The sequence below is a fragment of the Canis lupus genome, chromosome 10 (genome assembly GCF_048164855.1).
Source record: "Canis lupus baileyi chromosome 10, mCanLup2.hap1, whole genome shotgun sequence".
Taxonomy (NCBI): Eukaryota; Metazoa; Chordata; class Mammalia; order Carnivora; family Canidae; genus Canis; species Canis lupus.
In genome coordinates this window covers 72,644,222-72,659,247 of record NC_132847.1, presented here as the reverse complement: position 1 = coordinate 72,659,247, position 15,026 = coordinate 72,644,222, and the positions used below count along the sequence as shown (strand labels likewise).

The following is a 15,026-nucleotide window of genomic DNA, read 5'->3' as shown; positions in this document are numbered from 1 at the left end:
GCGCTGGAATGCAATAAGTAAGGGAACCCTGTTGAAAGCAAAATAGGAATAAGGAAAATTATTCAAACCCAGGTTAGATCAATGCAGGGGGATCTACGCCAGGCTGTGCCGCGTGTTCTTAGGCGGAGCTGGCAATTCAACGCAGAGATTTAGCAATCAGAGTGTGAAGGGAGCATGCTCCGTGATACGATGTGCAGGGTCTATGGGATAGAACCGTGTATTTGTTCAGGAAATTCTCTTCCCCTGACGCCGAGGCCAGAGAGAACGTTGTCTAGTTGTTTCCTCCCAAGAGGACTCCTTTTGACTCTCCAGACGGCGTCTCCAACAGATGAAATCCATAGCGAGGCCCAGTCATTTCTCACAATGGTGCTCCAGGGGAGGAGGCGTCCGATGCAGAAGCAGGTCTCCATGAAGGCCTCACGGCACCTTGGGGCTGAGGTCCCCGCTTCTCTGAGGATCACACATGCTCTCAAGGCGGAGACTAGAGCGTATTTCAGGCAACCACCTGTGCGTGTCATTCTTCATCCCTGTTTTATAAGGATGGGGAAGTGGCAAGGTCAAGGTTGCCGTGTTGGAGGAGAACAGGGTTGGGGGGGGACGGGTACGTGCACGTATTCCTTGCCAATGATTAAGGAGAGATCCAAGAACTTAGACGGGGGCCCAGAAAGGAGTAAGGGTCCTCTGGCAAATCAAGACATGTTGACCCCGTCCCCCCCATCTGACGCATCCCCCCCATCCCTCCCACCTGACCCCGTCCCCTCCATCTGACCCCATCCCCCCTGGCCCTCCCACTTGACCCCGTCCCATCCATCTGACCCCATCCCCCCTGGCCCTCCCACTTGACCCCATCCCCGCATCTGACCCCGTCCCCTCCGGCCCTCCCAGTTGACCCCATCCCCCCATCGGACCCATCCCCCTGGCTCTCCCACCTGACCCCGTCCCTCCCAGCCCTCCCATCTGACCCCATCCCCCCCAGCCCTCCCGCCTGAACCCGTCCCCCCCCACCTGACCCCATACCCCTGGCCCTCCCACTTGACCCCGTCCCCCCCAGCCCTCCCACCTGACCCCGTTCCCCCCATCTGACCCCCGCATGGAAGTGAGCTGAAGAGGTCCTGGGGGGAGGGTAGATGGAAGAAGTCTTGTGGAACAGTTCTGCGTGCTTTCCATGCATGCACCGTGGGCACTTGAAGAGCATGGGTCCCATTGCTTCTCTTGGCAACTTTTGCTCTTGGGCAGCTTATCTATCTTCCCTGTACCTCAGTTTTGTCATCTCTAGAATGGGCCTCATGATTGCCTCGTAGACTTGGGGATGAGTTTTGGTGAGGTTATAGAAAATGTTTGTCAAGGGGGCTCCTGGGTGGCTCGCTGAGTCGAGCGTCCAGCTCTTGGTTGCAGCTCTGGTCGGGAGCTCAGGGTCCTAGCCTTGTGTGGGGATCTGCGCTCACTGGGGGTTCAGCTTGGGGGTCCTGGCCCTCTGCCCCGCCCCAACTCACGTTCTCTCTCTCTCTCTCTCTTTCTCTCAAATAAATAAATCTTTAAAACACAGTTTGTCACGGCACCTGGTACACACTAGGAGCAAACACAGTAGACGTAGTAATGTCAATTCAGTTGTCGTTGTGGGTTTTCCTACGTCCCTGCGCCTGGCACCTTTCACTGGAGGGCCCTGTGTGGGGAGTATCGCTTTGGACGCATCACCTGGGAAGGTTTTGCAGCCTCTGCAGTGACTGGAACATTCGGGCCTGCCTCTCACGGCTTCCCAAGAAGCCTTGGCTCTCTGCTATCTGCTGCGTTGGAGGTTTTGAAGTCGGTGATGGATGATTCTTGACCTGTCTTCTCCCTCCCCCAACCCAGCAGCCAGAATGAGAGCGGGGGAAGTCGGTGGGTCTCCTCTGCACCATGGGGCTGTTTACAGCTAATTGGAAAAAAAACATTCATCACAGAGCACGCCTGTCATAAATCGGAGTTAAACTTTAAAAAGAAAAGCAAAAGCGAGCCACAGGACTCGAGATAAACGGCTTGGCTCAGTGCCTCCGTAGGCTGCAGCGGGGCCAGGCTGTGCTTCCCGGGCGGGGGGACGGGGCTGTGATGCCTCCCCGCTATGACGCTGAATCCCACTGGTCTCCCGCCTGATCCCCCCCGGCCCTCCCACCTGACCCCATACCCCCATCTGACCCTGCCCCGCCCCCGCCCTCCCACCTGACTCCATCCCCCCCCCCCCCCCCCCCGGCCCTCCCACCTGACCCTGTCCCTCCCATCTGACCCCGTCCCCCCAGGCCCTCCCACCTGACCCATTCCCTCCTGGCCCTCCCACCTGACCTTGTCCCCCGGCCCTCCCACCTGACCCCATCCCCCCCCACCGCCCCCCGCCTGAACCCATCCCCCCTCCCCCCTGGCCCTCCTGCCAGCCCAGTGCCACTGCTTTGTCCCTCTGAAGGTCCCCTGGTGGTAGGTCCTCCCTCGCCTTGTGCTTCCAGCTGCATCTTTCTCTTCCTCCTCAGGGTTTTGGGATGCTCGCTTGCCTGATTGTTTAATTTCTATTTCTTATTCTTGTTCTCTCCTTTTCTTCTCTCTGTCCCTCCTCCCTGTATCACGGCTTCCTGCTCTTCATTCCTCCCTTGCCTTTGTTCTCTTCTGTGTTCTCTGCTGTTCTCTCCTTATTATCCTCTTCTCTCTTCCCTTTTCCTACCAATTTCCTGATGGATCCTTCCTTCCTTCTTCCCTTCCTTCCCCATTCCTCCCTCCCTCTCTCCCTCCCTCTCTCCCTCTCTCCTGTGCATACATTTCAAATATTTGTCAAGCACCAGCTGTGTGTCTGACACTCTTCTAGGCGTTGGGGACACAAATCAAGCAACAGTTTTTAAAAGACCTATGCTCGTGGAGCTTGTATTGTGTCAAACTAGAAATATGTTAGGTGGGGACAAAGGCACAGGAAAAAGCCTGCAGCAAGGAAGGGAGTGGATAGAGCAGGGAAGGGACTGCTGGTGTGGATGCCCTTTAGCGGAGGAGGTTACTGCACCCTCTTTTCAGGGGTGCAAGGAAGCCTCCCTGGCCCTGAGCGAGGTGGTGTCAGGGTTCCCGCTGCTGCTGCTCTGGTTCCTGGTGGGACATCGACCGTGAATTCGGTCCCAGTCAAGCTTCTGCTCCAGCCAGACGAACTCAGGGCCGGTGCCTCTCCCTGCAGACCCCGCAGCCCCCCGGGAAGGGCTGCGACCCTTTTCTGCTTCTCGTCTGGGTATGGCGGGCATGGGGGCAGGCGGTGGGGAAGCAGCTTTCGGACTCACTGCCATGATGGGAGAAACGCAGGACACAGAGGTGAGCTGCGGGAAGTTCAGGAGGCCTCGGGGCTGAGCGAGCAGTGGTGCCGGGCACCAGAGCATGGGCGCTCGTGGGGGGCCGCCCCATTGCCGGCCCCCACGCCACCTGCTCACGGTGCCTCCTTGAACATGGACCTCAGCCCCCACCTCCCTGTGTATCAGTGTCCTGCTCTGACAGGTGAGGACTAAGGTTCAGGCCCTCGGGGCAGTGGTGAGGACTGAGGTCCCTCTGCGTCCTGAGCCCGCAGGCCGGGGAAGGAGGAGGGAAGATGTGCGGGTGAAGGAGAGAAGGCTGCTCCGAAGGGAGCACCCAGTGAGCATGGCCTGGATCTCAGGCCTCCTGCCAGCGTGAGTCACGCCCCCCTCCCGGCTTCTGATGCCCTATGTGAAGCCTACAGGGAGCCCGGGTCTCCCAGGTCCCTTCTCGCTGGCGCCAGCGGGACAGGCTGCGTGTCGGTGAGAATCCCTGGTCATGGGGCACACTGGCCGCCCGTGCATCGTGTCGGCTCCCGTCCCTGGTGCCTCTCTCCTTCCCTGGTCTTCTTTTCAGAGAGGGTGGCAGTCCCTCATCAGAGAGTGACTTCTGTCATCCAGTGTGGCTGCACCGTCACCCCCAGGACGGCCGGACTCCCAGCACGCGGCCCCCTCCCCTCTGCCACCCGCATCCTGCTCTTCTTTATAAACGCAGTGAGGCAGAAGCTCCCCGCGGTGCTCCCCTCCCACCCCCACCCGGGGCCGTGCAAGCCATCCTGGTTGTCACACCGGAAGGTGACCAAGTGCAAAGAGGTGGAAGAAGAGAGAGATAGAGGCACCAAGAAGGGCAGATCTCCGTGCTGGGGAACCTGGGACCTCAATCCGTTCACCAGCCCCCCTTCCGTTCCAGCTGCAAACAAGACCTGGGCTGTGTGTCCCTGCCCAGGGGCAGGTGGCCTGGGATCAGGCCGTCAGCCGTCCCGGGGCTCGGGAGGAAGTCGGCGCCATGGGGTCATCCGAGGGCTGGGGGCCGTGGTTTCCAGTCCTGCATTTGCTCCCAGTTTTCTGTGTGACCTTGGCCCACAAGCTTGGCCCCGTCCCTGCCCATGTGTGGGTCTCACCTGCCCCATCGATGAGTAGAGGTGGAAAGGTGGCCTCAAGAGCAAGTCAGCGAGCATTGGTGACGATCTCCCTGAGGGCCCCGTGCGGCGCTGGCGAAGGTGGTAGATACACTGGAAGATGAGGGTTGGCCAGTTCCTCAGATGGTTCAGACTATCCCAGCCTTGGGACACACAAGACAGACAGAGGAACACTTGGGACATGTGGGAAGGCTTCCTGGAAGAGTGGGAACTGGACGCTGACCCTGGCCCAGACGTGGCCTTGTCTCTGCGCATCCATCCACATGACCCGAGCCCATCATCTCGGTATCCTTGGCTTTAAAATGGGGTGGCGGCCGCGCCCTCCTGGGGTGACTGCGAGGATCAGCCGGGAGCAGGAGCCACCCCTTTGTAACTGCCGCGCCCAGCAGCCAGCTCTCCCATGCCATCGCTGTCACCCCGGGGTCCCTCTCACCTCCATCCCTTGTTGCAAACCCTGAGATCCCCGTCCAGCCGTCTCACTCACCGCACTCCAGCCCGTTCTCAACCCTGCAGCCCGAGCGCACATTTCTAAAATGTAAATAGGGACCATGTCGCTTCTCCGCTTGGAAGCTTCCTCGGTCTTCACTCTGGTGTTGAGGATGGACGTGGTGAGCGGTCCCCCCGTTCCCCGGGGCTCTTCTCCAGCATGCCCATGTCTGCCCCACGGGGTCCTTCACAGACTCTCCCCCTGCCGCCCCCGCTCTCTGAATGGTGCCACCTCCTCTTAGATGGCATTTCTTCAGCCGTCCCGACCCATGTCCAATCCCTGCGTCATGCTGTAGTAGCTCCTGTGGCCTTACCCCTGTGCACACTTCATCCCCACTGTAATCTCCTGCGTACCAGTGACGATGTGTGCATCCCCCATGGACCTGCAAGCGTCGCGAAGCTAGGCACATGGCCTTCTGCACCTAGCTTCCCATCCCTGGCACCCAACATGGGGATGGGCCCATGGTGAGCACATGGGTTAACATTTTTGAATGAATGCTTCACGAATGAATGAAAGAGATTCCTGGCCAGGCGTCTGGATTATTGTAAGCGCCCAGGGTGGATGCTGCTTTTCTGTCTGCTGCTCTCATCTTTACTCACTCCATTTCCACTTGCAAGAACAGAGTCTGCGCTCCTTTTCTCTTCCCTGCTCCTGGTGAGCAGAACTGAGGCCTCAGCCCTGCCCGTTCTTCCTTTTCAAGGTCCCCAGGGAAGGACATCCCAGGTAGTGGGAGGAAGGCCCGGGGACTGGAGTTGAAAACCCAGACTGCCTGGTTCTTTGAGCATTCGGGGAGTGCGGGTGATTTGAAGGGATGTGACAAGTTCAGGAGGTTCCCCAGCAGAGAAGGCTACACCTGGGGAGGATGGTAGAGAGGACGTGGAGGGGAAGGAGAGAGGGAACATCTAATGGGGTTTTCCTACCTGGGTCTCTCTCTAGCATGTGCCATGAAAGAAGTAGAAGTGGTGTCGGATCCAGCCACAGACCTGGCAGTGAATCCTGACTTCACCTCCTCCCCTTGGTGTGGCCCTGGTGGGCTTGCTTCCCATCTCCGGGCGTTTCCTTCTGTATAACACAGAGCTGTGGACACCTACCCCACCGGAGTCCGGAGTGAGCAAATCCAGAGGTGCGAGATCCCAGGACTCTGAAATTTTGTTCTTTCTCCTGAATTTTCCCTTTCCTTGAGAGCATCCTGAGCCCAAAATGAAGTCAGCTGAAATTGCATTTTTGGCAACAGGAGCTGCCGGAGAAGAGATTTATGGTGCAGTCTGAGAATCACCCCTGGCTTCCCCGAGTCTCGGGGGTGTTGTAAGGGAACGGGGAGTGTCATTCAGAGGCATCTGGTGTACGCAGGTAGACCGCCGTAGGCAGAGAAGCGTCATAATCAGTCTGGTGAGCGGACACACAGGGAGGGAAACTGGGCCTGTCTGCTGGGACTGCCTCCATCACGAGTCAGCCACCTCTTTCTGTACACGGCCGCCATAAGCGTCTCCATCCTTGTAGGTCATGCAGTTACTGTTGGAACTACTCAACTCTGCGGCTGTTCCCTGAAAGCTACCAAAGATGGCACGCAAATGAGTGAACATGCGTGTATATCCTAAGGAAACTTTGTTTCCAAGAGCAGGTGCTGGTCCAGACTTCACCTGTGGCTCACAGATTGCTGACCCCCTGCCCTGAAACCTCCACATCCTACAGGTGGCCTTCACCTGGAGGAGCGGTGCAGGAAGCAAGAGGGAAATCTCACCATGCTCTGTGCGATGAATCTGATTTCCTATCGCGCGTGATCCTTCTGCCTAAAGGAGTCTATTTGTCAAGCACAGAGGTCTGTGTATGGTCAAGTAGATAACCACTCAATCCGTCCCTTGTTTGGGCTTTGACAATTCTGACCGTATCCCCCAGGACTGACTAATGAAGGAGCTGGATTTGATAGATTCCCATTGGGCAGAAGTTCACCTTTATTAACCAGAGATGACGCTGCACACGACCAAGGACAGTGGGCCCAGAGTCAAGAGATGTGCACTGAAGCCTGGACCCCTCCAGGTAACTCACTTGGTGACCCTGGTCAAGCAGGTACCCTCTTAGGGCCTCAGGTTCCTCTCTGTCAAACAAGGATATTTATGCCTCATGTCATCAGGTCTGAAGCTCATTCTAGTCTCACATATATTTATGGAATGATCAACCTTACTATAAGCATTGTGGGAAATAGGGCCTGGGCTGCCAGCCTCAAAGTGGTTATAAACTCCTAGGGGGTGCTGCAGTTCACGCAGAGAAGCAGTGCTGATCGGGAGAAGCCGGCGTATAATTGAAGGTCCAGATGAGAAGGGCAGATGGCCTGCCCAGCCCCAGGCACAGTACTGAGCAGCAGACAGAGCAGCCACAGCTGCTGGAAGATTCCAGCAGCACAAGCACTCGGCATGGGCCTCCCGGCCCAGCTCCGCGCGGGTGGCTCTGTGGCCTTGGGCTACCATCTCTCCCTCTCTGGACCGAGTTCTTCTCATCAGCGGGTTGCCCAGCCGGTTTGAGGAGCTCACATTTTCTTATCCCCAGTCTCATGCACATTCCTCTAAGCTTTGCCAATTAGCTCCCCAGCAGAGAGAACCAGAGCATGAATGCCCCCACTCCTGCCCAGTTTTGCCTCTTTCTTTGTTTTAGTTGCTTGTTTTAATTTGGCGATTTCCTAAACTGAGATTTTCTGTAATGATAAGAACTCTTGAATCATAAACAAAATTTTGTGCTAATCTAGACGGATGTATGATTTTTTTTTTCTTTTTGATTCTCCCCACCAACACACACATACACACATGGTTTAATCCTCTTTTTGTGGGAGAGGACAGATGAGGACAAGTTCAAGCCTTATCTGCAGAAAAGGAGGCGTTTGGGGATTGAGGGTAGAAGACTGCATGGGAGGGTGATAGTTGGAGTGGAGGAGAGGCTCCAGGAAATGGCAATGGGATGAGGTGAAAGTCTGAAACAACAAGACCTGCCCAGTGTGAGGGCAGAGGCTACATGGCGAAGGGGATGGGATGGGAGAGAAGGCAGGAACTGGGAAGAGCCTGAGGCTGTGGTGGAGAATCCTGGCAGGTGAGCCTGAGAAATGGGCAGGAGCCGGGCCCTGACCACTGTGGTACCCATCCCATCCTTTATCCATCCTTTCCCATCAAACCACAGGGTTTTTTCAGTCCTAGGGAAAGGACTTCTGACATTTTCTGCCGATAGAAACCAATGCTCAGGGAAGGGAAGCATATTCCCCAAGTTTACGATGTTGCCTTTTCAAATGGCAGAGCAGCCCGGGCAACATTTTTCACAGTAGGTGAATCTGGGCAAAGGGCATAGGGATGCTTTTTGTACTATTCTTATCCGTGTAGCTTTTCCATCTGTTTGAAATTATATCCAGACTAAAATATTAAGTCAATAGTTGTCCTTCTAAGTTAATTACAGGCTTCTGAAATAGCAGGCAGGGGTCCAAATCCTCGCTCTGCTGTTTCCTAGCCACGTGGCTTAGGGAAAGGCACTTTCCTTCTCTGAGCTTCCATTTGTCCTACATTAAGGAGGAAAACATCTAGTATTAGTCCTTTTACTCATTCTTTAGTGTGAAGATTAAAGGAGAGAACATACGCCCAGGACATGTTTAGCCACGTGTGCTCTATTGGAGCCTGGTGATCACTGTTCACTAGGTGGTAACCAGGGAAGCACAGCAAAATGAGTGTTTCAGACGGGGTGCTGTGGCCTTTTCCCCGGACGGGTTGTCCTATGCATTAGTCTTGCTTCTAGGGGAAAAAAAAAAAAAAAGAAGACTAAACATTTTCAGTAAGAACATGAATTTGATGGGACTGACCTCCTGGGGGCATTGTGATGTGGGTTTGCCCTTTGCCATCCTTGCCTGGCCTAAGGTCAGCCTCTTTTTGCAGGCACATCTGCAGGCTGCTCTAAGCCAGCCTACAGGGCACACCCCGAAGACCGACTACTCAGAAAAGAGTAAATAAACACCAAAGACAGATGGGTTGGTATTTCATCAATCTCTAAGCCTTTGTAGCTAGACTGGCCTGGAAAGAGTGATCCAGGCTGTGGAGGGAGGGAATGGTCTCAGTGAAGAGGGACAGGTGGTCCTGTCGGAGGGTTTCCAGGACAGAGGAGCAAGGCTCTGAAGCCCTTATTTCTCTCAACTTCATTGGCTCAGCTGGTCTGCTCCTCCCTTCCCAGCAGGGACTCCTAAAGAGGACAGCATGATAAGGCTTAGCTGGGGGTGCAGAGGTGAGAGCCGGCCCTCAGAGGTAGTTCTGTTGGGTGATCCAAGGTGTGGACATGGGCATGGAGACAGCAGGGACAGACTTATGGTAAGGTAGAAAGCCAGGGAGCAGGGGTGCTGGATGAGCAGGGAGGGAACGAGGGAGAGAGGGAGGAGCCACCAAGCAAGATAATGCCATGACTCCTGGAAGGTTCCCATCCCAAGTGTGTGTTTATGAGACTTGAGCAAGGCTTCGGGCCTCTGGTGCCTGTCAACCAAGGAGGTAGAACCTAAAGTTCTCTAAGTTCTTGGCAGTACCATTCTGAGTGTCCATGATAGAAGCATAGACAACCAGGAGGGAGGAAGACGGTAGGAACAGAAGAAACAGCCCGTGATTTATTGAACTCCTTCTTACACCAATCTGTGCTCTGGATATGTGTCGTCCCGTATGTTTTGGAACAAGACCATAGAAAGGGGACTGTTTTCATACTCATTTTGTAGATAAGGAAACTGAGATCTAGACAACCAGGAAGTAAGGGCAGTTGGGATTTGAACTTAAGCTGTTTGGGTTCAAAATCTGGTCAAACCGATGTATGATTGAGGTAATGCGTGAAAAGTGCGTACCAGGGTACCTGGAACAAGGCGTGTGCTAGAGACGGGAGGTCGACACCCACGTCTGTGGTGGTGCAGAAAGCCTGATCGGATCCCGGGCAGCTTCGTGGTGTTGACTCGAAGCCCTCCAAGGGACATCTGCCCCGGGAGAAGCTAGGACCAGGAATAAGAGCGGTCAGAGGCAGCTCGGCTGCTTGGAAAGTTAGTTCAGTATGGAGGACAGAGGTGGCACCGTGGGGATCACCTTCCCGGGGCACCGCCGACAGTGGGGGTCCTGGTATTCGGCCCAAGTAGGAAAACGTGATAGAAGCTGTAGTGCTCTATTGGAGCCCACCCGTCCCAGTTTGTAAGAGCTACGGTGCTTTCCATTCCCGACTGCGCTGAGTCCATTGCCCACTCTACTGAGGGTCACATCAGTAGCTCATAATCAGCCGCGGTGGGGTGAAGTACTCACACCGTGGAAATCGGCAGACGCTCCAATGGAAGCTTCGTCTTCCTCCTCAGAGAGCCCGTTGTTAAACATTTACCAGGCTGCCACTGAGAAGAACTGTCAGTAAGAAGGAAGAATTTAACCGCAGGCTGGGGTGCAAGGACCATTTTGTAGAAATAATCTGAGCAATCCAGAATTTTCCCCTGGGGACAGTGCAGTAGGAGTGAGAGCGGGACAGAGCAAACCACAAAGCCCATGGGTCCGTGCACTGGTTCTCATCTTAGAAATAGATGGCAGGGTCACCTGGGGAGGCTGGATGTTTAGGGCCTGACTAGGAGGTTGGACCTTCTGGTGCTTGAGGGAATGATGAGACCTGGGACCTGGGTCAGGGCAGGTGTCCCCAGCTGTGCGGTAAAAAGGGTAGTTCTGTGGCCGAACTGAATCTTAGAATCACTCAGAAAGCTTTATAAAAACACCAGTTGCAAATAAATACTGATCTCAGACCCCTTACCTGGGAATGTCTGGTTAAGGGGTGTGAGTATCGGTATGAAATCCTTTCCAGATTCTGATCTTCAGCCAGAGTTGAGAAAACGACTCTACACTTTCCTTGACCTCTTAGCCTCCAGGACGTACCTGTTCCTCTCCTGGCATTGGATTCCCGTGGAGTATCCCCCCTTTCCCAAGCCAGGAGCTTGACTAACAATGATAAGAGGAAGAAGAGAATGCAGCAACCATTTATCTAGTGCTGCTTTTGTGCCAGGTCCGTTGCATAGTCACCGATCTTACTAGTACGTGATGAGTTATTATCCTGGTTCCTATATGTTAAAGAATGACATTGACACCAGACAGAGTCACTTCTCTAAGGTCACAGAATCAAAATGATCTTGCAGGTCTGAGGCTTGACCCCCATTTTGGTGGGTTCCAAAATCTGTTGTCATCACACCCGAGTGTTGACCTCTAGGAGAATCTTCCTTTTTATCATGACTCTAGCCCTGCTTGTTAGCTATTTGTGATTTGCGGTAGGTGGATACCTTCCTCCAGAGGTTTCCGGTAGCTCATGCAGGCTTTCTGGAGAGATTCTAGTTTCCCTCATGGAGCTATGAGACTGGGAGTTTGGATTTCTGTCCCTGAAAGAACAGTCAGATGCAGAAACCTCGCTTTGATCTACACCTGCGTTTGGCCTTATTTAAGGAGACACACGAGGAGAGAAAATTATGTATTCTGAATTGTTATGGGCTAAAAGTCCTCTGTCTGATGTCTCTCTTCTCTCCCTTCCCTCAAACCTCAGAAGAAATAGACATTGTGTTTTTGTTGTTGGGTTGTTTTTTCTTTTAACGATCCCTCCCAGGCTACCTCTCCCCAAACCCGCAGAAACATCAAGCGTGCCAAACATCGTGTTGGCAAATGAGGGTTCCTTGAATGCAGTGAGGGAGGCAGACAGTTCAGAAACTCCCTCCCCAGGCCAGCGATGGTCCCTGAAATACTGTTTAAACTGTTCTCAGTTCTCCTCCTCCTTTGCGATGCCAACAAGCTCAGCACCTGACAGCCCAGCCCTGCATCGGAGGGAGGGAGACGGCTGTCAGGAATCAAATGGGAGACCAAAGGCGATAAAGCAAACATGTCGTTTTTAGTTGCTTACACTAGCGAGAAGGAATAATCAGTCTCTCTCGCTTTCTTGCTTTTCAACTAGGCTCAGCAGGATTTCCCCCCCTTTTCCGTACACTGAGAGATTGCGACTCTCTGCTTCCTGCCCCAAGCATGAACACTCTGTCATCCCCTTTGCTGGCAGTCCTGTGGGACAGCCAGGATTCTCTTACCTTGCAAAGCTCTTTCCCAGATAAAGAGGTGAAAGTACTGGTCATGAGTGTCTTCTATGTGTCAGGTGCGTTACGAGATGCTGCGCGCATGACCCTATTCAGTTCCGACTCCTGCTTTGGGTGATCTTGGACAAATTGGTTTGCTTCCCAGGTCTCGGTTTCTTTCTCTCAAAAATGAAAGTTATAATCCTACTTTATAGGATTTATGTGATTACTAAGCAGAATTGTGCATTGCTAGGGTATAAGGTATATGAATGAAGATAGTGAGAAAAAAGACTAGGAAGGCATCAAGAAAGACATTGAATGCCAAGCTCATCCATCCTATTCATTCATTTCACGAAGTAATATTTATTTACTAAGTACCTAATTCTGCTGAGGGTCTATGCTAAGGTCCAGGTGTATAATGGCAGATAGACCAATGGTGTGGCTGCCCTTGTGAATCTTGCAGTCTTGCCAGGAAGAAAAGGAGAAGGGAAAGAGTATTTGACAAATAAACACATAAATGAATATATCATTTCAAATGGTGAGAAGTGACTTTGAAAAAGAAAAGACAGGAGGAACCAATATAATGGGGAAATTGATGAAAGGCGTCCTCAAGAACCAAGATTGAAGCTTATACCTGAGGGATGGACGCGGGAGGTGGCCAGGGGCTGAACTAATGCATCTCCATGTGAGCCAGAGAGTTTGCACTTGAAAGGCAGGAGCCTAAGAACGTTTTGGAAGGAGAGAAACCCATCATCCTATTTCTGTTGTAGGAAGATCACTCTCTCCCCAGGGGAAGCAGGACAGACTAGAGGCGGTAGGCAGGTTCCAAGCGTATTGAGCGAGGAAGGGAGTTCAGTGGGGCTCCGTGGCTTGGGCTGCCCATCGGGACATGTGGAAACGCAGGTAGGGCCCAGGGGCTGTCCGGCTGGAAGAAGGTGGGCCTGTGAGGAGCGACAATGGGCATCAGACTCTGGCCCAGAAGCTGGAGAGAGAATCCCGGCGCGAGGGAAGGACGGAGCGCAGATCCTCAGGGGAGAAGGGGATGAGCTCAGCATCGGAGCTGCTGCCCTCGGGGCGCCTGCAGGGCGGCCAGGTGCGACGCTGGGAGCAAGCTCCGAGTGCAGGGCAGCGCGCCCTGGGAGGGGGAGAGGCGCCTGGCGCTCTGTGGCTGGAAAGTGACTTCCTCTTTCAGTGTCAGGCTTTGCCAGCAACGTGGCAGCTCCGGGCAGCACATACGTGTCATCTCCCAGTGGCTCTGCAGGTGCAGCGTCCAGTAGGTCGGAGCTGGGTTCTCCGCTCAGGGTGTGAGATCAGCCATGGGCCGGGGCCCCCACCTCAGCTGGGCGCCCTCTTCAGCGAAGCTGTTAGCGGAAGGCATTTCTTGCGGCTCTACAGCTGACGTGACTGTTGGGCTGCTGCTGTCGCCGGGGATGCTTCTAGCTTTTGGAGGTCACCTTCAGGCCCATGGTCCCATGCATGGGGCAGTTCACAGCATTACCCTTGGCTTCTTTAATGCTGGCAGGAGGGCATCTTTTAGACTTAGATTCTCCGCCTTCAAGGCCTCAGCCTCTTTTTTTTTTTTTTTTTTTTGATAGAGTGTGTGCTTGTGCATATGAGCAAAGGGAGGGGCAGAGAGAGAGAATCTTAAGCAGACTCCAAACCTAGCATAGAGCCCAGTGCAGGGCTCGATCTCATGACCCGGCGATCATGACCTGAGCAGAAAACAAGAGTCTGATGCTTAACCAACTGAACCACCCAGGCGCCCCAGCCTCAGCCTCATTTTCAGGAGAGGGCTCATTTGATTTGACCAAACCCATCCAGGATAAATTCCTTTGTGGTCAATTCATAGTCAACTATGGGATTTGGGACCATAATTACATCTGAAAAATCCCTCACTTTTGTCAGAAAAGGTAACTTAATCTTGGAGTGATATCCCATCATATTCACGGTCTCACCCCCACTCAAGTGGAAGAAGACATACAGTATGTTTAGAGGAGGAGAATCTTGGGGCCATTTTAGTTTTGAACCCCCCCCCCACCCAAGAACTAGGTGGTAAATGAAGGCACAGCAGGAAGAGACCATCCGAGGAGAGGGTGTAGACCAGAAACTGAAAAGGCCCAGGGTGTTCTGTTCTCCCAGAACCAGTCATGCATCCTGGTTCAAAAATATTCTTCTTTCAATGTTCCAGGTACAGTCAAACCACTGGGTGCTCCATGGGAAGGAAGCTGATGCCTCAGGTCAGAGACATTTTTCATGGGAACAGCTTAGAGCCTCAGGACATAGGGATTTAGGAGAGATCTGTAACTAACTCAAGATGTATGACATTGTGAAGTAGCCCAGGTCACTGAGTCATACTCATTCTGCGTTGGACGGGTGAAGGACTTCTCCCCCATGGCTCCCATTGAACAAATTGGCTAACCATCTGCTTCTTCTAATTTAGAATAGAATTTTAGAAAAAAAATGGAGTCAACTCTAGCTCTTGCAGTCATATGTTGGGGGAACCTTGGGCAAGTCTTTTTGGCTTTCCCTCCATTCAGCTGGGATGTGGTGTTTGAATAAATTATATATGAGGCCTCTTCATGCTATGAAATTCTATCCTTTTATCACTTACCACACTTTGTGGATTCCAGGAATAGTATGGCTTTCTTAGGAATCCAGGGTTAGTAAGACATAGTTCCAGCCTTTTAGAAGCTCTTCCTGGGGTTGCTGTCCACAGAATAAGTCAAGATCACTGACCTCTAAGCTCATCTCTTCATTCTGAGGACATCTGGGGAACTAAGATGTTTCGACCCCACTATGGATGACATTCTTCTTTCTTTCTTTCTTTCTTTCTTTCTTTCTTTCTTTCTTTCTTTCTTTCTTTCTTTCTTTCTTTCTTTCTTTTCTTTCTTTCTTTCTTTCTTTTTTCTTTCTTTCTTTCTTTTTTTCACCAGTATAAACTCATAATAATATCACTGGAGGAAAATAGAAAAATAGACTCTAGCAAGAACCTCCTAGAACAAAGAGCTCATTTCATTTTTTCCCCATTCTCATTTACATATATATTC

At 52.9% G+C, this 15,026-nt stretch overlaps 1 protein-coding gene across 4 annotated transcripts in view; it reads left to right on the top strand.

Annotated features, from left to right (window-relative positions):
* ASTN2 (astrotactin 2) overlaps positions 1-15,026 on the top strand; it is an 851,085-nt gene that overhangs the window by 291,464 nt on the left and 544,595 nt on the right. The gene's annotated exons all lie outside the window — the stretch shown is intronic.